Source organism: Coturnix japonica, chromosome 4, assembly GCF_001577835.2.
Source record: "Coturnix japonica isolate 7356 chromosome 4, Coturnix japonica 2.1, whole genome shotgun sequence".
NCBI lineage: Eukaryota > Metazoa > Chordata > Aves > Galliformes > Phasianidae > Coturnix > Coturnix japonica.
Genome location: NC_029519.1, coordinates 47,504,031 through 47,526,100, shown reverse-complemented (window position 1 = coordinate 47,526,100; position 22,070 = coordinate 47,504,031). Strand labels below are relative to the sequence as shown.

Here is a 22,070-nt window from a genome sequence, read left to right as displayed (position 1 = left end):
CAATGCTAAAAACCAGAAAGGGGAAAAAAAAAAAAAAAAAAAAAAAGGAAAAGAGAATAAAAGGAAATGAAAGGGAATAAAAAGATTAAATGCAGGTCATCTCATATTGTCCAAAAATGCTGAACAAATTATAGCAGGTGGTCTTGCCACCTGTGCTTGTCTTCTTCCATTCCAAGTAATCTCCTTATCGAAAGCAGGGAGAAGCAAACACCGGGGAGAGTCCCACAGGAAGAGCTCTGACTGAAAAGCATTGACTAGAGGGAGATAGGAACCTGCCGTGCAGGGAATTTGGGGAGAGTGAGAGAGGGCAAAATACACTGGTGATGGATCTCTGTCTCATTTACAGCTTGTATGCCTTCAGGGACGTTGTTGGCTTCAGGGGCAGCCCTTTTCACTTATGTCCTGTTGGTAATGGATGGGAAGTGAGGGTCCTGCAATTCAAATGTATAAGCTACCATGTTCTAATGGCTTGCAGAGAAAAAAGCCAATCAAACAATGCTTTCATAATTGCACCTATTTTCTTTATCCTGCCTAAATTGCTACAGGAAATGCTTTAATTTAATAGAGGAATGAGCGGATGCATTGCATGAATTCCAAATGGTACACTAACGATGTAATGGCTCCTACCCTCTGCGTTGCAGAGAGGACTGTGGTTTGTTTCTTAGTGGGCTACAACTACAATAGCTTTTTATGACTTTCAGACTTTGACCAAAAGAAAAGAAAGCACTGGCTGGGAATAAAATAGCAATGAAGCCTGTTTCTGTTGTGTATTTGAATATCTCCTTTCACTCAGCTTTTAATTAACTAATTAATTAGCTTGCTTGTTTGTTTTTAATGCATGAAATTTCTTAGGTAAATATATCTAGAAAGGGAAAGATGTGTTGCACACAGTATGTGATAACTTCTTATGAGATCTGCTATACAACCCTCACTGTTGTTCTTCCATCCGTTCCTCATTGACAGAACATTTCTGTCCTTTAAGGTTCAGCCTGGTAACAGCACTGATGCTCAATTTGCTATTCTGGAAAGATCAACTGTTATTACTGAACTTTCCTTCATCTCTTTTCTATTTCAGTTGCACAAGAGGATATGAACAGCGATGAAGCCCAATGAAAACAAGCTGAGAGGTTGACCAGCTTTTTGGGTAAGAGTGACACACCCAGGATATAATTTTTCCATCGTGATAATTATCTACCAAAAAGAACATCCAGAATAGTTTCTACAACCCATATTGTCTTTTCCATTATAGTATTATTCTGTAGGTTTATTTTAGTTTTATTTTAGTGTGTTTATTTTATTTTACTTTATTTTATTTTCAAAGATACCTCCAGTTTGGATTTAATACTGTGTTCTCAAAGTATTGTTCATATTGACCGTTATTTTGCTGTTTCATTTTGAGTGACAGTTCTGAGGCTCTCTAAGGAAATACTAACTCAGTTAGAAGAACAGGGCTTCTATTTTCTTTCATGAATCAGAAGTACCTCTTTCATTTCTTGCATGATGTTGTCAAGACAACAGTGTCCTAAATTGCACTTAGACTATTCACCACAGTATTCTGAAGCACACAATATTCTGGAGAACCGCAGTGTTTTGGAGCAACTTTTATTATGGAAATATTTCCAAACTTGAGCAGCAATCCCTTTCATACCTATTTTTTCTACGTATTTAAAATCTATACTACCTGTAAGTAATTTTTTCCTGGGTAAAAATTGCTTGGCATTTAAGTTCTACATCAATAATCTTTCTTGGATTTTTTAAAATTATTTTTAAATTTTTATTTTGTTGTTGTTGTTGTTCATATGACTGTGAGAATATTCAGAGGATGTACCAAATTTTCAAACAAAAAATGCCACATATGCAAAATAAGGATTAAGGATCTAGAAGGAAAAGTAAGGAAATGAAAAGCACTGATTCTCTACAACTATGACGCCTCAGAAATATGTGACATTTTCTATTATTCTGTAGTGTGGTGACTTTATACATTCATATACTTGCACAGCATGGGCAACTTTTTAGTAGCTTTTCATTCATCAATTTGGCACTTTTACAGGCTCAGCTAACATTTCACTAAGATTTTTTTATTTTTTTTTTAATATATTTAATTTCCTTGACTGAATCTATAAAACAAAGAAGAGAAAGATTAAAATAACAAGAAGTACATTGACCTAAATTCAGTTCAAAGTTTATGCTGGCTTCTGCTGTGTACTTTTAGCAGAGGAGCCAGCAGTTTTTTCAGTGAATGCATCAGCAGAAATACTTGTAGTCTCTCTTCTTGTGAAGGAGTCATACTGGAACAGGACAGGCCCAGAAGGACTGGCCACAAAGAAGTGGAAGCAAGGCTGGTGCTGGCCTCCTCAGGCCTTTTCTTTCCTGGAGATATGTAATCTTGTTGATCAGAAGGCTTTTGAGAGTAATTCTTAAGGTTTCTGACAATATGAATTCTCTGAAGAAATTCTGAGCATACACTCAAAATTGGATAAGATGAAAAAACTGTATTGAATTTAGTTTGAGGACTTTGATTACTGGAATAATTAACGTGAGAATAAGAATGTGTGTGGGAAGATTCAGATCATGGCTACAAGAGTATTTGTTATCATTTCCACATCAAAATCAGCACTGTCCAGAAATGAGATATGAAGAACCAGCTTACATTAAGCCTCTGCTGACCACACCCTAAGTCTATAGCAGTTCTTTACTTTTTAGGAATAGCATCCTTTTCCAAATGACTCCTAATCTTGCTTCAGGTAACCAGACAGCTTTTCTGTGGCAAAAAAAACACCAAACAAACAAAAAATCAAGCAAACAGCTCATGAGTCAGTCATGTTAGAATTAGTTTTTACCTACATATAAAAACCATCCACAGATGTCACCTGCTAGAAATTCCATGCTGAGATTGCAAAGACCAGCACTTCTATGTTAGGAAATGTCATAGTTATAGCTGCCAACAGAAACTTATTTAGCCCTTTTCTATGTTAAGATATACTCTTTAATAGCATAATCACAAACTACTTTTTCCAAAGGACCTCTGCCTCACCCAGGGCACAGGACCTACAAGAGGGCTGAGGAGAGGTTACGCAGGCAGACATAAATCTGTCACATCTTAAATTGGCTGTGCTTGACTTTGCAGCCTAAATAATTTTGCTTTCAGGGGGATACATACAATTTATATATTTTAAATCTTAAATCATGTTAGAGAACCATTCTGCAAATGGTTTCCTTTGGTGGGATTTTGGATGTCTGCTTGAAGACTCCTGAAGGAGGCATAGTTAAGAAATGAATAATCCAGTAAACACAGCCTCCATGCATTTTCAACATGCATGGACTAACACTTCATTTGCTCTCAGTTTGGAGTGTCACATGGTGTTTCAAGTGCTAAAAGATTTACTATGGTTTATGGCTCAAATATTTCTAAGTCAATTTGTCATTTAGCACCAAACTACCCCGTCCTGCAGCACATTCAAACGCTGAAGAGCATGGAAGCATTCTCCTGAATAACTGCCCATGGACTGGAATAGTTTCTATGACCTTTTTCTTGCTCTTGGGATCTTTCATGAAATTAATTATTAAAATGCTAGGCCTTAGGTATATCTGTGATGTAATGCTTGAGGTTTTCAAAGCAAAACCAGATTCTTCCAGTCACAATAATTTTTATATATTAAAGAGTATCTACTTGAAAAGAGAGATCCTTCAGTATAATTGTGCTTTTTTAATCAACTGTATTACCATTTTGCCCTTCTGCAAAGCACTATTAACTGAGTGCATTTCCATTAAATTTCAAAGTATACCACAGTCTTTATGACTGGATGTTACTTTTAAAATACTCAAGTTCTGGCAAGTATGACCTCGGGTGCAAACAAAACATTATTTGCTAGAAATAAGCTATTTAGCTGTGAAGCTTTGATTATGGTTCCATAATTAAAGCATTTGGACATTACTGTAGTGAGTGGGCTGAAACTACAAGTGTACAGCAAATAATGAGCAGGAAACAAAAACAGATTAAAAAAAAATGAAGTTTGCAGGATAGATCGTCGCATCCAGTTCCGCTAACCTTGCACATGGCAGAACATCTTTCCTGATCATTTCAAGTCCAACTTCAGACAGTTAAGTGAGAAGAATGTTATGGCGATAACAAGAAGAACTTGTCAGAAGAACAAGAAAGTTTAACAGAAAGGATTTTGGAAAACATCTGCCCTTGTTTTGCACTGAATGTTAAACCACAACCAGAGGCTGGATTTCTATCTACAGTTAACAGCTATCAGAATGAGTCTTCAGGTCAAGAGGCTTGTGTTTAACAGGTGGCCAAATCAATGGTTATGTCATTTGTAAAAAGAATTTGCTATGGAATTTCCTATCGATCTGTCAATCAGAGCAGTAATTATTATTGAATGGCAAATGCAATTATTATTGAGTGGCAAAACTGATCCTGCAAGGAGAGATGTGATCAAAGTTTTCATAGCCTCAGTAAATGTTGATTTTGAGCAGAGATTCCTCTGTGAAAAACTGAACACTTTCAATGCTGTTACATGCCTGGGACATAGGATAGATGCACAGTATATCTAAAGATCTAAAGATGAGGCAATACTGAAAGAATCCTTCATTTTTCTTGATCCAACTTCTCTCTGTCTGGGTTTACTAGATTACCCAACATATATGAACTAATATTCTAGTCTGCAGAGAGTTCTCCTCATGTTTGGAGGAACTAGGGATTTCATAACAGTTTTATGAGATGAGTTTAGAGCTGCTCTTTGGAAATGTGTTTTTAAACAGAGGATGTGTTTTATCTCTCTTTAGAATATATTTTCTTGTTTAAACTGGCAGAGAACTCATATTTTTGTATTAATTTAGGCAGTGTGGATCCAGGGCCCAAATTGCATTGACCTTAAATAGAATCCTAGTGAAGAGAATGCTGAAACAGTGAAGCTCAGTTTTGTGTTGAGGAACAGGGCTAGTGAGAAATATTTCAGCTGTTATGCTATCCTGATCTAGAAAGCAATGAAAGGCTTCTGTGCATTGTATTGATATGATGTATCTGCTAAAGTTTGCTAAACTTATGTTCAGAGGGGTGTGAATATAAGAGAGAGTCTGTTCCTGGTTGAAGCTTACCACTGTTTTTGGAAAGATCCCAGCATATTATGGTGAAGTTAAGCAACTAATCTTTTGCTATTTATTGCAATCTTTTGCTAATCTATACCTATGATGTGGTACAAAATAAGATGATTTATTAGTGTATTCAAAGCTTGTGAACATGACAGACAACATTAGAGGTTATCATCAGTGTTAGGTCAGAAACATGAAATTGGAGCTGCCCTAAAGATTCAAATGTATTATGGGCATACAATTTGTGGCCTATTGTGGGAGATGCATATTATATTACAATGAGTATTTGAGTGTTCTGTTAGGCTACTCCTTATGTGGTGCATGTAAAAGAGAAGCATGTGACCAAAAATAGACTTAACAAGAAAAAATGATTATAGTATCTGACCATATCTAAGACCTTGTGCTCCTTAAGGACTTGAGGAAAACAAAGTTCTCATGAAAAGCAGAACCACAGATTTGTTTTTCCATTAACTTGGTTGGTCAAAGAGTGAGGAGGTGACACCTAACCAGTTGCCTGTTTTCATTCCTGTTCTGAGATGACCATTCATTTCCTGCATGGGAGCTTGCATATTTTTTAGCTCTGTATATTCTACAGCCAAGGGAGGTGCATCTAGCACATTAGGTATTATGCTCCCGAATCTGTAACCTTCTGAGGCCTTAAATGGATGTTACCCTTAGTTTAGGAAGTCTCAAAAGGGTAAAACTGTGCAAATAATCACTTGTATATGTGGCCAATGCTTGTAGTTACTATCAGGCATGCCCATGGGGCTTTAAAGGCAAAATGTTAATGGTAGATCTAAACCACACATTTATACCTGAGGTCAGCTAGACATACCCAGCCTAGATAGTATTTCCTGCATGATTCAGACATGAACCCCAGCAACTGTATAGCTGCTTCAGCATGGCATTGTGTATAGGGGTTTGACTCACTCAACAGAAGTACTTGGTGTGAAAAATCTCTAGTACAACTGTTCTGTTCATTTATTTATTCTGGTAGGGAGGGGGGCACTGAAGTGAAGGCAATGTATTCCCCATCTGAAGTTTATTGTTCAAAATTATTTCTACCATTTGAAAAATGATTTCCCTATTGTTTAGGCAGTAATTTCTGTCAGTTTTTTAAAAGGACTTAGCACAAGTATCGCATTTTTCATGCTTCTGTGCTCCTTGAAAGAAAAAGGGATTTAGAGAAATACTGAGATTTTTGAAGGAGGTCTGAAAACAATGGAACCTTCCTGGAAAAAAAAATAAATCAATGTAATTTGTTCAGTTCCTTTAGCAACCCAGCCTCTGCCTTCAGAGTTTTCTCAACAGGCTATATTTTTTCCCAACCGCTAGCAAAACAAGGCTAAAGGCTTTCCCAAGGGAAATCTGCTTAAGCCTGTTGCAATGTCTGTTAGGAGTATGGGTGCTGGTGGAGGGTGATACAGGGAGGAACTGTGCTGTCAACAACAGGAAGTTGGTGAAAAATGAGCAGTGCCCCTGGGGAGGTGAATGCAGAGCAGATGGCTCTAATTGTGAGTCACACTGTGACAACTGACAAGAGAAATTCTGCACTCTTGACACTTTAAAGATACCAAAAATACCAGAGAGCGCATTCCATGGCTTCTTGAAGACTTCCATATCGAGGGAGCTGGGGGGGGAGAGCTCCAACTCCTCCTGTTTCCATCACTAAACAGCCCATAAAATTTGCTGCTGATAAGCTTCCAAGCAGCCAAACATTCTAATACTTAGATAAGTCACTAACGTTAATAAAAACACTGAAGAAATAAGAAGGAAGAGGTGAAAAGGGGATTCATGTGCAGGGCAGCACCAGTTGCTTTAGATACTGATCCTTTCAATTAAGGGGTGGTTCTGGATAAGAAAGGGGAAAGTAACATCCTTGTTTATAAGTACTGATAGATTTTGAAATCTCTCTCTCTTTTCTTTTTTTTTTTTTTTTTTTTTCCATCTGGAACGACTGCAAACATTTTCTTGATGTATTTCAATTACTGCCTGGATACAGAGTTGCAGATTTATACTGTGCTTCTTTAGTGGAGTTACAACTAGTCAAGACCAGAAACCATTCATATTTGGTTGACAATTTTCTTATTCTTCTTTCTTATTATTATTTATTTATTTTGGGATGACTACTTGGCTTAGGTAGGTCTGCAAATGTCAACACAACTACCCCAGAAATAATTTCTTCTGCTGTATTTGCTTGCTTTAAGATCAGTGCTATGACAGCTAGGCAGTCCATTTCTTGAACATAACCTGTTCTTTCCATGTGCACCCAAACAACATAAATCAACCCTTCTAGTTGGAATTTGGTGATCATTAATTTCAGGCCAAGGCATTATTATTATTCTCCTCATACCATGCAAAATATTTCCCTGGATTCTGCTGAGGAGAGGAAATTTCATAGTGTTAGCACTGTTACTGGGAGCATCTTGTTCCGACTGGGTTCAGGTCCCTGATATTTTGTCATTCTCTTCTGCTTTTCAAATTGCTGTTATTTGTAAGTTACTAACAATAGAAGAGTGAATCTAATTGCTTGGGAAGGCAGCTACAGTGCACAACTGTTCCTCCTACAGATGTTAAGCTGCTGCTCAAGGTCATAAAACATTTGACTGTCATTTCTTGAATAAGTGCTCATGATCTGAAATGCAGGGTGAGCTCACGCAGGTCATGCAGTTCAGCAACTCTAAGATTAGTCCAGAATTTCTGCACTGGAGGCATCCTTACCGTTTTCTGTAATTATTATTTTCCTTTATATCATTATGATAGACTGCAAATTTTTTCTGTTTTTTGTTTGTTATTTTATTTTATTTTATTTTATTTTATTTTATTTTATTTTATTTTATTTTATTTTTCTGTTGGATAAATGCTAGATAGAGACATCTGGCACAAACTGAATAAGTTACATGGAATTGTAGCAGTACTACATCCTTTGTGTTGCACTCTGCTTAGCTTGGCTAATTTGCTCTATTAAGCATCTCTGTAGTACCTGTGGTAGTCATGGCACTTCACATAGCATCATCTGGAAATCCCCCTAGGTAGCCTTGCTCTCAGAACTGCTATGTTACACCCCTGAGGTTGTGTACTTCTTCTGTCCAGTAATTTTGAGTCACTAGCACAGCTTAAGTTGAGTTAATCCTTGGGCATTTTAAAACGTGCATATCCCTTTGCAACTGCTCTCCCAGAATGACAAATGACTTATTTATTAGCAGTTATTTTATATAAGGTCAACTGTTGTTGCCTTTCCTAAGATTTTGTTACCTCTTTGAAAAGCCCTGGATTTACCATGCGTAGAAATAAAACTACCAAAACACTTGTGTTGTTATGCTCTAGGTTTCCTGGTAGGTTGGATAACACATATGTATTCTAGGCTACATTTTCCAAATGCATGAACGAGGTCACAAAGAGATATGCAGATGCACACATCCTGCAAGTTTCCTAAGATATACAAAGCCCTGCCATCATTCTGTGGGATCAGGAGTACGAGAGAAGCCTACAGTAATATGAAGCCAATATGCAGGACTCAGGGAGCCCTTACTTTCACATTTGGTGTGAATTCCAAAGCTTGCCTTTGTGCTGTTATTTTTTCCTGCTTGTCATAATGGATGGGGAAAGGAACACGTATCATGTTCTTGAATTTGGTTCTTGAATCCTTGGCAGAAATTCTGAGATCACAGCTCTTCTGTCCTCTGAAATGCTTTCACTTGGAGAAGTTGTAAGATGTGGTGGAATTTCTTTCTTCTTTATATCTGTGTTGGCTAAAACAAGACAGAGGAGCTTGAAAAGGCTCACCCTCCTCAAGGAACGCTATCTGATTCGTAAGCATTCCTAGAGGTTAAGGCTGGTGACTATCAAGAAAGCAAATACTTCATGCAAGGGTAAGTCCTCTAATTGTGTTTGTGTTGAATAGCTGCCAGATCCCCATGTCAGGATGTCTGCAGTCACGGCTCTGATCTCACCATTCCTTCCTAGGCTGTTGCACAATTGTGTTGCATGTTTGTGGTAGGGGAGAAAGTTGGAGAGCTGAGCTATGAAACCATATCGGGGAAGGAAGCCATGTTTTATTTTAGTTGCTTGGTTTGGATAAAAGCCTGTAGGAGATTGAATAACATATAAAAACATAATGTGGCCCATTCATGGAAACCAAACCTGGTCTTCTGTGCAGATATGTGAAATATGAGGTTTAATACGCAGGGTAGAAAAGGAAATGTCAGTGAAAATGTGTTCACTGGCGTAGTAGAAATTCTAATATACACGTGACAACTCGCTGCATGTTCTGTGGTGAATTTCATCTGTAGTTGCAGGGTCTGTTGGGCCTGAACTTGCAGATGGAGTGAGGGAGCTTTTGGAAAACTGGTTGTGAATCTACCCCTCTGAAGAATCACTTCAAAGATCTTTTTTGGAGGCAATTGAGACAAAGCAGTGACAAATAACAGGTTAATTGTGAAAACAGAAAGAAAGCCAGAGATACTGTGGGCCAGAAGCTTAGCAATAGCAAAAGAAGGAAAGAAGATTGTAGTTCCGTCCAGCCAGAACAGAGGAGTTTGTGGAGGAGCACATGTAAGAGTTGAAGGCTGCCCTGGTTAAACAAACATTCTGTTTCTGAGAGAAGACAGCAATTGCCTTAGCCACAGAAATGTTAGTTCAAAGTAATATCCTGATTACTCTCAGAACTATAAATCTTTTTTAGGCAATCAATTTGTGCATTACTGCTCTTTGGTTAGAACAAAGCAAATTTCACAGAAGTCTAATTTTACTACTGAAAAAATAGTAGGTTGTGTGGATCTATGACTATCATGTTATCTCACACAATAAAAGATGGTGAGCTGGTAGCAGTGGACCAGGAGGATGTCAGTTCCACTTCCTAAACCAAGAAGTGGAGAAACATCCAGAGCAATAAAGAACTTGTACAAATAATACTGGGGAAATCAGAAGTTAATCTGAATACCAGCTCACTTAATCTAATCAGTATGAATAGCTCCCCGCCAGCTACTCCATCACCTGAAACAGGGGTCAAATGATACATATCAGTTAGTCCTCTCAATAAAAAAATCCACCACCACCAAATCCTTCTACCTTCCTTCAAAAGAGAAAAAACAAACAAGCAACCAAAAAAACAAAACAAACAAAAAAACCCACCCAAATATAAACCCAACAAAACAAAACAAAACAACAAAACAACCAACCAACCAACCAACAAACAAACAAAAAAACCCACCCAAATATAAACCCAACAAAACAAAACAAAACAACAAACCAACCAACCAACCAACCAACAAACAAACAAAAAAACCCACCCAAATTAAAAAACCTTCATCTCCAAATCTCAAATATCATCACTGCTGAAGTACTAAAAGGTTCCTTATCTCTCAAATGCAGTTCATATACTGGGCTACGTAGATTTGCTGTTAGAGAAAGGGATATAAAATGTAAAGTGATATTAATAGGTGTGTTTCAACCTGCTAGCCTCTCTCTGGCAACTATGCCTTGTGTTGTAAATAGAGGTGGTCACTGAGTTGGCTCAGGAACTTAGGATCTCACCACATGGCATTCAATAGCATTAACCCAGATGCACATCTTCAGGGAAAACAGTATGAGTCATCTCAGTGGAGGAATAGATTATTAAAAAACTGAAAAAAAATAAAATAAAATAAAATAAAATAAAATAAAATAAAATAAAATAAAATAAAATAAAATAAAATAAAATAAAATAAAAAGGAACAAGCGAGACAGAGCAGGAACAAGGAAGAACACTATGTTTCTGTTGGCTTCCTCTGAAGAAGATAATCTGTCAGCTGAAAGTGGAAGGAAGGAAAGCAAGCCATGACCCTGAACTCCGAAAGGCGTCACCTAGATGACATCAAACTATACAAATTATAGTTTGTTTCTTATTATCCTTACCACTTGTAGACACATATTAAAGTTTTAGTCAAGACAGTATTTTTCTGCCATTCCTTTTTAGCATGGGTGACATTTTGCTGTCCCAAAACATAGGTAACACCTACCAATGGTGTTAAAGTAGCACTTGCAGTAAGAAATGGTTTGTGAAACAATACTGTGGTGTTTGAGTCAAACATTTGTTTTCAGAGATCTACCTGGTATTTTTCTAAATTTTTGGGAAGGCACAGAAGATGACCTTTGTGCTTTTTTTGATAACTTAGAGAAAGAAGGATTGAGTCATCTGCACAATACGTAGAATTATTCTTCACAATAGGTTAGGGGCTGCCCACAGAAAATCTGATTTGTTTTCCTATCTCTAGACTTTTTTCTTCATATGTTTTAGATTTAAGCTAATGTAAATTAATTAGAAGAAAAGTAGAAGACAGCTATATTTAGTTTTAATGTATTTTAAATTTTATTTTGTAATAAAGAAGCAGAGATTATTTCCTGAAATCAACCGAGGTATCCTCAGCTTGATTTCTTGACTTCACGCTTAGATAAAAATAGTGTAAACTGTGATCTCTTGGGCAAAATGCCTTCTTCACACTCAAACTGTTATTCGTCATCACTTTACTTAAGAAAAAAAATACCACATGTATTTGAATGAGCCACTGGTAACTTAAATTTAAATGATTCTACAATTGACAGGAAAGATCTTCTGCAGAACAGCTGCCTGTAGCAGCACATGTGTGTTTGTATTCATGAAAAGTCTACACCCAAACAAGATGCAATTCAAAATGACTGTAGTGAAACTTTGTTCTTTTAAGTAATTATATTGTCAAAGAAAACAAAACAAAACAAAACAAAAACCAGAGATATGTATAAAATCAGTTAATTTAGGTTGTTGTTTGTGGAAAACAGATTTACTGTTTCATTTTGTGTTTCTCTGTGTTATTGCTCATTTTTCTTTCCTAAAATAAGCAACCTTTCTCTCTTCTTCCTCTCTTTGACTTTCAGAGGGGAGAATGATGGGATGAAGATTTTTTTTTTCAGTTGAAATGCCAAGACAGTAATGAAATAAAATATTCTATGCATTCTTAGAAAGCCAAACACCTGCTATTGAAAGGGAAATGATGGCCAAGAAAAAGAAAAGGAAAAAGGAACAGGTGCAGTTAATGGGCCAGACTAGGGTATCATGGGAGATTTTCAAAGCCACAGATGAATTTAGCTGTACCAAATTTTAAGTGTTCTTTACCTTAGTTTTCTAAGATTGAAATTCTCCTTGAATATAAGTTTCAGGGGGAAGTCTGCTTGAAATAATCATAGATTTTTTGGAAAAACAAAAACGTTACTACCATCTAATATAACAAGAATAAATGCCAGTGAACACTGATTTTCCACGAGAAAAACACTATACTGGAAAATATTACTAAGCATTGTCAGTGAAAACAAGAATAGTCTACCCTTATGCTTCCACTTTTTACTTTGTAACTTTAATTTCAAAATTGTCTTTGAATGGAAAACAAGGTCTGAGCATTTGTCCCAGACAAGAAACAGGATCTCTTTTTTTTCCTCTTTGGTCTAAGAGAACCCATACTCCTAACTACACCCCCTGTGGGGAGTATTTATCTAAAAATGTATGGGAGAATAGTAAATTTATAAAAAAATAACTCTGGTTGTTGATGCATTAAATCGTTACATTATTAACTAAAATGTCTTTTAGTCCCCTGCATCCCTTACTCCAAGGATAGGCATGCACTGATTCTGTTAAACATGCATTGATTCTGTTAAACACGACTTAGTTTGTACTATAGAATTAAAAACCCTCTACCTTATTTATGGAAAACTCATGCTACTCTCAAGGCCTAATTCACACATTGTGCTGATCAACACCCAGCAAATCCATTTGGTTAGATGGTGTCCGTAATACTATTCTAAATCTTTCGTTCTTGCCCACATGTATTTTGTAAGGCCTACCAGTGAAATGTTTAACTGACAAAGTTTTGCCTTATTCTGGTGGGTATAATAAGGGAGCTACTTTATCATATATTCTACCATTAGTAGACTCCCTTTATATTCAGTATTGATTTTTAATTTATTTTTTTATTATTATTTTTTTTAATTTTGTGAAGAAACCTGTGTAGTCAAAAATGCCAACTGCTTTTCTTGGACTATTATTATTACTTCTGATTTCCATGTATTCATATGTTCTTCCTGTAAAATAATGCATTGCACATGAATTCAAAGCAATATCAATAACTGTGCTATCTATTTCTTTTGTTCCAGTGACTCACTTTACTTAGGAACAAACTATGTGGGTTTAGTCGTTACCCCTGAGATAATATCATACACTACATTCCATCATAATAATGGATTTTAATTTGAAATTATGGAAAAATAAGCTGATCGAAAATAACCTGTAGGCGATGGAATGAACTATGTATAAAATCATCTGCAGGTCTAAATTAATCTGTCTCTCTTTCCTTTAAAAAAAAAAAACACACACACACACACACACAAAAATAAAAAAACAACTGTTCTTAACGCTTGAACAAATCCCTTTTTCTTCCCCTCGATAATGTGGTTAACTGTCTGGAATGTGAGCCACTGGAAATTCTTCCCCACAGAAGAATCCCCATTAAGCTTTCAAGCAGACTTACTTCATCCCCACAGCTGCATGGATAGGAGACTTTCTAGTGCCTAAATACTTACTGTATATGTCATCCTTAAATTTAATTTTTTTTTTTCTTTTTTTTTTTTTTTTCCCAGCCAGAGCTCTAGGAGCAGGTGCTAGCATTTTGCTTCCTTTCTGCTTCCTCTGTGGGGAACAGGCTAGAAAGAGCCAACTAATTAGAAAATTCTACAGGGAAATCAATTCTGCAAACAGCTGAGGAATGGCATTTCAGTATAATGCTCACTTTGTCTGTCAGCAGGGCCTTGGTTGGCTTGTCAAGTGGCAGTTCTTCCAGATGTTACACATGTTGTGATAAGACCAGAACTGCATCATACATTGCCCATTCATGAAAAGATATGATGCTCTGGAAGGGTAAATAAAATAAAACTGATATTAAGGACATACTATGTTGCTGTCATAAGACAACAGCGTGGTATTTTAACATGTGTTTTGGTGCAGCAATGAACTTACTTTTAGTGATTTGAGTATTGAGTGTTGTCTTTGTTTTTATGTAGGGGTAGGGCAGAGGGGTGGGGGTTTAAAGACATGTACTGAACCTTTACATGTGAAAGGGCGACAGTCAAAGTTAAGCTTGTATATTGTACACATCTAAAAAATAGGTGCAGATCTGTAACATGTCTGAGCAAAATGCCACTTATTTAAACAGTAGCTGGTTATGTGTATACAAGAATAGTCACATCTGCATACACAAGCTCTCTTGTTCAGAGGCACTGGTGATTTGAAGCTACAAGGATCACCCACACGTAAGGAGTCTGTTGTGAGATGTTCAAGGAAACAGCATCATCTTGGAGAAGAAGATTTATCAGAGACTTTGCCAGTACCGGTTTCACCATCTTAGTATTTCTTACAGAATAAAACTGCATTCAGGCACTTACCCTATCTTAAGTAAGTGATGTGTCAGGTTCTCAGCTCTCTTATCAAGGCAGCCATAGACCTCTGTAACACTCAAGCCAAGAACAGCATAAAAAGCACAGTCTTCCTCCCAGCCACATTCTTAATCTGTTCCTTCAAACCCCCCAGTTTTTCCTCAAGCTATTTGTAATTTGAGGCAGCCTTCACCAGCAGACTTCTCATGTACACTATTCTCAGATAGACTTGGCATCCATTGTCTCTGTCCTGCCAGGAGATGGCCTTAGGCTTTGCTCAGCTGTGCAGAAGTATTCCCCAGACTCAAGATGTCTGGGAATTTACACTGGACTGTATATAGAAATAAGGACTTGTGTGTAATATAGAACCTTTTTTCCTTTCCTTTTATTTTTTTTTATTTATTTATTGGCCCAAGCATGATTTTGCAATTAGCATTATTATGAATATTACTTTCTGTGGCAGCTCATTCATTTTTTACTTGTCTTATTTTCTCTTCTTAAGCTCTGTGCTGTACTCTTTATCTATGTCGTGAGTATTAGAATCCTTTTCCCGTCTGTGTCTCTTATCAACTAATTTGTCATATCTAAGAATACGGTAACTAATATGCTTGTGTACAAGTCCCATGAAGACACTTTACTTTTCCGTTGATGAAGATCTCCCAACGTGTTTTCCTATTTTTCATGTTGGTTCTCCAGTTCATTACATCTCAGATGCAGTAATACTCTGTCAAAAATCTGTTTGCGCTTGATTTTCTAACAAGTCTGTTCTCTCCAGTGCAATTACAGTGCTTAACACATTACACAGTATTGGATTCAAGAACTGTTTTTAATATAAATAATCTATCATCCTATTACCAGATCAGTGTTGCCATGCATAAGTTATTTGAAAACTGCTTGTGCACCTTTTCTAATAAAAAAAAATCAAAGCTTTGTAATGCTCATGCTGAAATGTAGCCCTCTTCCAGCACTAACTGCTAAACTATTTAAAGGACACTGACTTCAGCAGAGTAATTTTCACAAATAAAGATCACTCTTGTAGCTGATAATAATAACATTCCATCTTTTGCCTTTAAGATAAATGAAGCCAATTTCTGTACCTTTTAAATTTACTTCACGTGATAACAATTACAGGTTTCCAAATGAGATACAATTTCTTATGAAACCACTGAAATTAAATCACTACTAAGTATTACCACCTTCCTTTTATTGAGTTAGCCATTGAAAAAAAAGCAAATAATACCTCTTTCTATGTTTTGACTGATGTCCATAGCTACATATGTTAAGAAACTGAAAGGCTTAAAATGTGGCAACCTCAAAAAGAGGTGTGTGGACCCTAAAATGTAAGCAATTTGGTAACTCCAAGACCTGTTTTAGTTGGAGAGGCCCTTTTCTCCACATATGAATGACTTGCTTTGCAGTCACATTTTCAGAATTAATTGACTTTTTAATTTTTAACTAAGTCCTAAATGTATCACTGCTTGGCCATTTTCCAAAATGCGCTGTAATATATCTGATGCATGTATTATGAAAGTTTGTCAAGTGGTCCATGCTCAAAGCAAAAGCATGTTTGCATTTAAGGATAAAATCGCATTATTAAATATTATCATCACCCATTCTTCCCAGAATAACAACTTTTATTGCAGAATGCTTAGTAATTACAGGAATACTGAGGAATACTGTCAGATGAAATTTTTGAAGTGATTGTCAAATGAGAAATAGAATGGAAAAGGTTTGATATTTATTTTAAGTAAATGTCCAGCTAGATTGTCATTATATATTGCCTACATGAAAATTCTTAGTGATTTAATTTTCTATTTATTGGCATTCAGATTTTCAAAACACGAACCCAGTTGATGTGGAAATTTCTTTTCCTTTCAGTGTGTGTCAATGGATTAAATCCTGAGGGGGAAAAAAAAAAAAAAGCTATATTACTTCCACAGCTTTTCATTAGTATGATTTGCATTACGTGAATTTTTATACAGTATTTAAAATTTTTTTTTTTTTTTAATATTTTTTTTAATCTAACAACATAAATATCAACTGTATTTACTTAGGATCCAAGAAACATAAGTAAAGGAAAAAGCTCTGCACCTGCCTCTAGACATTGTTGAATAATTGCATGTTGGCACCATTAGCTTAGTGGTACAGCTGATGAATCTTATTTTTGCCTCAAAACAACATAGTTCACTTACCCTAGTTTTGGGTACAAAACTACTCACAGAGTCTTTGTTCTGAATTTCTAAAAGGATTTAGTACATCCCACACTCCACTTTTCAGTTAATGATGTAATTATCAAGAAATGTCATCCATCTCTACCTGTGATGGTTTTTTTTGCTGTATATAACTATATCTTGGTTGTGTGTTTGTCACACATATTGCAGGTGTTAATAAACAAAACCAGTCTGATTTATGACTTGTTTTGTTTGGATGAATTGATGAATGATGATACTGTATATGTTATTATTTAAATTCTTTTTTTTTTTAATTTTTTAATTTTTTTTTTTTACTCCTAAGGATGGCACTATCTAAAACAAATTGAGCATTTTGTTTAGAAAGTTTGAAAGTTTATGCACACCTTTTATTGTGTATACACTTAAGACAAACTTGCAACTGTGGTAAATATTTACAGGAACTGTTTCCAAAGTTTAGAATAGAAATGTAAACTGTCACACTGTCCCGGAGCTTTAACATACACTTGGCTTAATACTACATTGCAATTTTAACATACATTCTGCTGCTCTAAAAATATAAACGTTACTCATTTCTCTGAAGTCCCTTCAATTGTTTATTAGTTAGCATTGTCTGGGAAGGAAGGAAGTGTAAGAAGATAGCAGGAGTAAATCAATGTTTTATTGCAGTGAAATGTTTGTGTTATTTCAGCTAGTCAATTTTACCTATAACCTCCTCAACTGCAGTGCTATCCATTGCAGTTGCTCCAGAATGAAAGGCTACACCATCTCTGCTGCTAGTTACTTCTGATGGAGAGCAGATGAAAAAAAAACAAAAAAGCAAAACAGGTAGATATTTAATTTTATCCTCTGACTCAATGGTTTGAAAATGAGAAGCTGGGTCCACTTTTCCAGGGCAGTAGGCAAGGCATACTAACTTTCTGCTCTGCTTCCTTTTGCAGAAATAATGTCTGCCTCAGACATCTTAGGAGTTCTGAGGACAGGTAGCTTTAGACCTAGCAAATTTTATGGGTCTTCTAATCTAATCTTCTGAGGAGACTTCTGAAAATGGACCTTCAGATCACTGACACACAGCACCTTGCCAGTGTTAGTGTTAGCCTTAAGAATATCTTTAGATATAGATGTTGGCCATCGTAGCTATTAGAAATACATTGCTCCACATGACTAGGAGCGAGTACCTTAATATTTAGTTGGTGTTTGAATTAAAAAAAAAAAAAAGAAAAAGAATTTTTTTTATTTTTTATTTTATTTTTTATTTTTTTTTCTTTTTTTACTGTTAGGCTAATATTAACTGCTTCTGAAATCCCACCCTTAATCCTGGCCTTCTTAAATGCTTCTTAAATTGTCCAGAAGTCAACAAGATCTTTCATTGCCAAAAACTTTGGTCAGCATGAAGTGGAATGAATTTGTGTGCAGGAAGGAAACTGTTATTGATACTAAAAGAATTTGAGGCCTTAGCTATCATGAGACACAACAGAAAGTTTCTTCCTTTCTATTTAAAGGCATGTGATTATAGATATGCAAAGCAATGCTAATAAATATTTCAAGAAGTTGTTTGGCTTCTCAAAACTAATTCCACCATCAGCACCCTTTCCAGATAAAGGAGAGCATTGAGTTGTTGGTTGCCTTTTTTTTTTTTTTTTTTTTTAATGGTCAATTCTTTATAGCTTTATTTGTTTTTTTTTTTTTTTTTTTTTTTTAGATGAAAGGAAGTCATAGATGTAAAAAGGGTAAAATTTATATCTTGGTTTGCTGGGGTCTGTTTCACTACTAAATGTCTTTATATCCTCAAAAGATATGTTCGTAAAAGAAACATAAACTCCAAAGAATGTTGGTAAGCTCTTCTTTTTTATTTAAGTGGAAAAGTTTTTTTGCTGGATACACCTGATTATGTTGTCAGAGTCCAGGAATTTAAAGATAAACTCGGGTTCCAGAAAAATATCAAGCTATTCCTCAAATTATTTTTTAAATGCAGCATTTAAGAGACAAACAGAGCTACACATGTAATGCATATGCAAAGGCTTTCTCAAGTTAGTTGTAGAAATTTAAGTATGGTAATAAATGCATGGGCTTAGCCCTCTCAATAGTAGTCTTGCTTTCAGCTGGAAATGATGAGATCATGTACAAAAAATTTGCTTATCTAAAACATATTCGTAAACTGGACTTCAGTGAAACTATTTTTACAACTTTAATGTCATGCTTATTCTAAGTTAAAATGATTTATTATGTACAAGATTTTCAAAATAACATCAGAATTCTTCTGCTAGTGTAACTGAGCAAACTTTTGTATATGTCAAAGTGTAGAACAAAAGAAGAGTAATTGTTGGGAATCAATAGTGGTTACTCAGAAAATGTTAGCATAGGGGAAAACAGATAGATGTTAAGTAGCTTGGCATCTAAATGTTATGTCGGTGGAAGTGACCCTTTTTGTTGTTGTTTTTCTTAGTAGAGCTCATTGTTATTGGTATTTAACATTTGAAGAATGTTAAGTAAGTGAATGTGAAAGCTAATATTAATTACTATTTAATCAGTTAATATTTGAAAGGAACAGCTTTACATGCAAGAAATTCAGAGCTAAATCTGCAAAGAATACAATGCTTCACCTAACTTGAAGGCATCCTGCTAGCTAGTAGAATTTTTGCTCAAAGTTTAGGCACTTCTGTTGCTCAACAAATGCAGAGGAAGTGCTGAGTCAGCTCAGAGTAATGTAATTTAAGCAAATTAGTGCAGTCAGCATTCAAACACAAGGTCATATACATATGGTTACACAGAATATTAACCCAGGGACCAGTCGAAACTCATCTCTCTTCACACATACCACAAACAGTACTGTCTCAGTATATAAGACAAAATGATAGTAAGTACTACTGTTTTTCTGAACTTTTCAGAGTTAAGTTCAGCTAAGTTCAGAAAAAAAAATGTGGAAGATGCCAATGTCTGATGAGAAAAACATCAGGAAGATAATAAAAGGAAAAAGAACAAGAACAATATCCTTTACTTTGTATACTTTCTTAGGGGTGCACAGATATTCAAACTGGCAGAGAGATCAGATTGTTTTGACCATTTCTGCAGTGAGCTGAGTTGTAATGGGCTGGCAGAGCAAGGAATCATTGCTAAAGCAGACATATCACATGGAGAGGTACCATTCTCCTGCTATTATTTCATGAGAGCAAATAGTTGAATGTTTGTGCAAACGTGGGGCTGGAGAGGCTCCCTGTTTACGACCAGCTACGGATGTCTGTGGAACGTTGCTCTGGAGGAATTTACAATGAGATTTCCAGCAGGAAACACAAATGCTAAGCAGATGTATTTTCTTACAGACTAAACCTTTGGACTGAGATTGGCAGAAAATCTTCATTTTATCCACTGTATTTTTTTTAAGATGAAAATCACAAAACAATGACTTTTCAGCCCCTTTATAAAAGACTGGAAGCTACCGAAAAGTTATGTCGATCTACGTATCCCTGAGAGCACACAGACTGCTCATTGAATCTGCTCAATTATTTCATTTGGCATTTAACTTAAAAAATGCAAAACGAGGCAAAGAAAGAAACCCATCCCCCCAAACCAAGTAGTGCTCCTGCTCAGAAGATGTTCAAGGGAGTTATTCCAACTTGATCTTTTTCTCACATACCCTTTATGGGAGGGAATTCTTCTGGAGGAAGCAAACTGGAAAACATCACAAAGATACTGCCACATAGATTTCCTGCTGTTATTCTCTAGAGGAAGAGGCAAAAGTTCTTTCCTCAAATTCCTTTTCCCATGTAAACAGCAGGAAGAATATTATCTTTTGTTAACTTTTTATTTTGCTTACTTGCTGTAATCTGTGAAAAATGTTATATAAAAATGTCATTTATTAATAATGACTGTTTTGTGTTCTATAACAAAAATGATCCCTTGGGACCATATTTGTTATACATGCTGAAATGTATTGTTAGCTAAGTGGCCTTATCTATAATTCAGAAAATCTTAGTGTGCTTTGGAAGACCATTTGGCAAACTGTGTAAGGAAGTCATTTAGTTATCTGGCTACATTAAAGATGAAATCAATTTAAGATGAACGGATACTTCTAGAAAAGTGATATGAAAAAAACAACCTAAGCTCTTGGCTTTGGAAAAAGTAATTAGCCAGTACTGCAAGAGCCTTGGTGATTATGCATTTGGATGTATTTAGTGGACCTAGAAGAGCAATTTAAGAAACTATCACCTGCAACTCTCAGTTCCTACTTTCCAGCTGGTGGCTACAGTTAAGATGTGGTATGTACACTAGCAAGTACTTCTAGCCCATGCCAGTGACAAAATAATAGCCAGTTTAGTTTAAATTGCTGTCTTGGATTATTTTGGAGCAGAGAACAAATTACTTTCAAACGGTGTGAGATTTCATGTCAGTTTTTGATTCCCTGTCTCCATCTTGTTGCTACATGGACATGAGAATGTTGTGGAAAGGATACTGCAAACCATTTGAAGGTAAAACTCCAAAGGAGATTGACTGAATTCTGTTCCGGAAGGTTCAAGTTCATAACATGAATTTAGTGTACTGAGGATATGCTGCAAAGTGATAGTTAAATGAAGTTGCAGGTTTTTTTCCATAAGCATTTATTTCAAGTAATTTGTAGTATAGTGATAAATCTGTGCAATTTTATTTCTAGCTCAACAGGACATTGGACATTGCTGATCTGTTTAATGTATGTAACAGTATTCTACGATAAAAACAATCTATTAGTGAGATAAGTGATAAAAAATAGCATGTCTAAAAAAAAATAAAATCTTAAGGACGGTCCAATACTGTTTGCATTTATCTTAATGATATCCAAATGGTGTTCTAACTAAAGATGTTAATAATTATGATGAGCAATAAAACTCTAGAAGGAGTTAAACTTACTGGCAGGCTTTATTCTGCTAGTGTTCTGTTTGACATAATTCCATAACCTCTTCCCTTCAATAAATGTCAACTACTTTGTTTTATTTTATTTTTTTAATTTCTTGAATGTCCTAGCTGTGAAGAGAGACAGAGCATAAAAATTGTCAAGGATATATCACGTTTTGCATTCACATGCTCATGTTTTTTGTTAGGGTGACTGAAAGGCCAGAAAAGATGCTGCGGGAAGACTTCCAAGCAACAATAAATATTGAAGTTCTTTCCAACTCAATGTTTTGAAATGTCTGTAAGTTTTAACCAAAAGGCCTTGCTACGATCAACTCTAGTAAGGGAATAAGAGTAATATTTCCACAATAAATAGTACTTTCTCCAAAAACCACCAATGGAGAAGTGGTGAGATTTGATGTCAACACAGACTTTAAAAATGTAATAAACTCATCTAATGGGAAAGATGATGACAGCTTTCAAAGA

The 22,070-nt window shown here is 35.8% G+C and overlaps 2 long non-coding RNA genes across 6 annotated transcripts in view; one reads left to right on the top strand and one right to left on the bottom strand.

Annotated features, from left to right (window-relative positions):
• LOC107313548 overlaps positions 1–22,064 on the top strand; it is a 218,174-nt gene extending 196,110 nt beyond the window's left edge. For all 4 annotated transcript variants that reach the window (XR_004307032.1, XR_004307030.1, XR_004307033.1 and 1 more), the window contains exons 3-4: positions 1,076–1,144; positions 21,794–22,064. This is a non-coding gene — a long non-coding RNA (uncharacterized LOC107313548). The remainder of the gene's footprint in view (positions 1–1,075; positions 1,145–21,793) is intronic.
• The window catches only part of LOC107313549, a 112,805-nt gene continuing 104,219 nt past the window's right edge, over positions 13,485–22,070 (bottom strand). For both annotated transcript variants that reach the window (XR_001555056.1, XR_004307029.1), the window contains one exon: positions 13,485–16,431. This is a non-coding gene — a long non-coding RNA (uncharacterized LOC107313549). The remainder of the gene's footprint in view (positions 16,432–22,070) is intronic.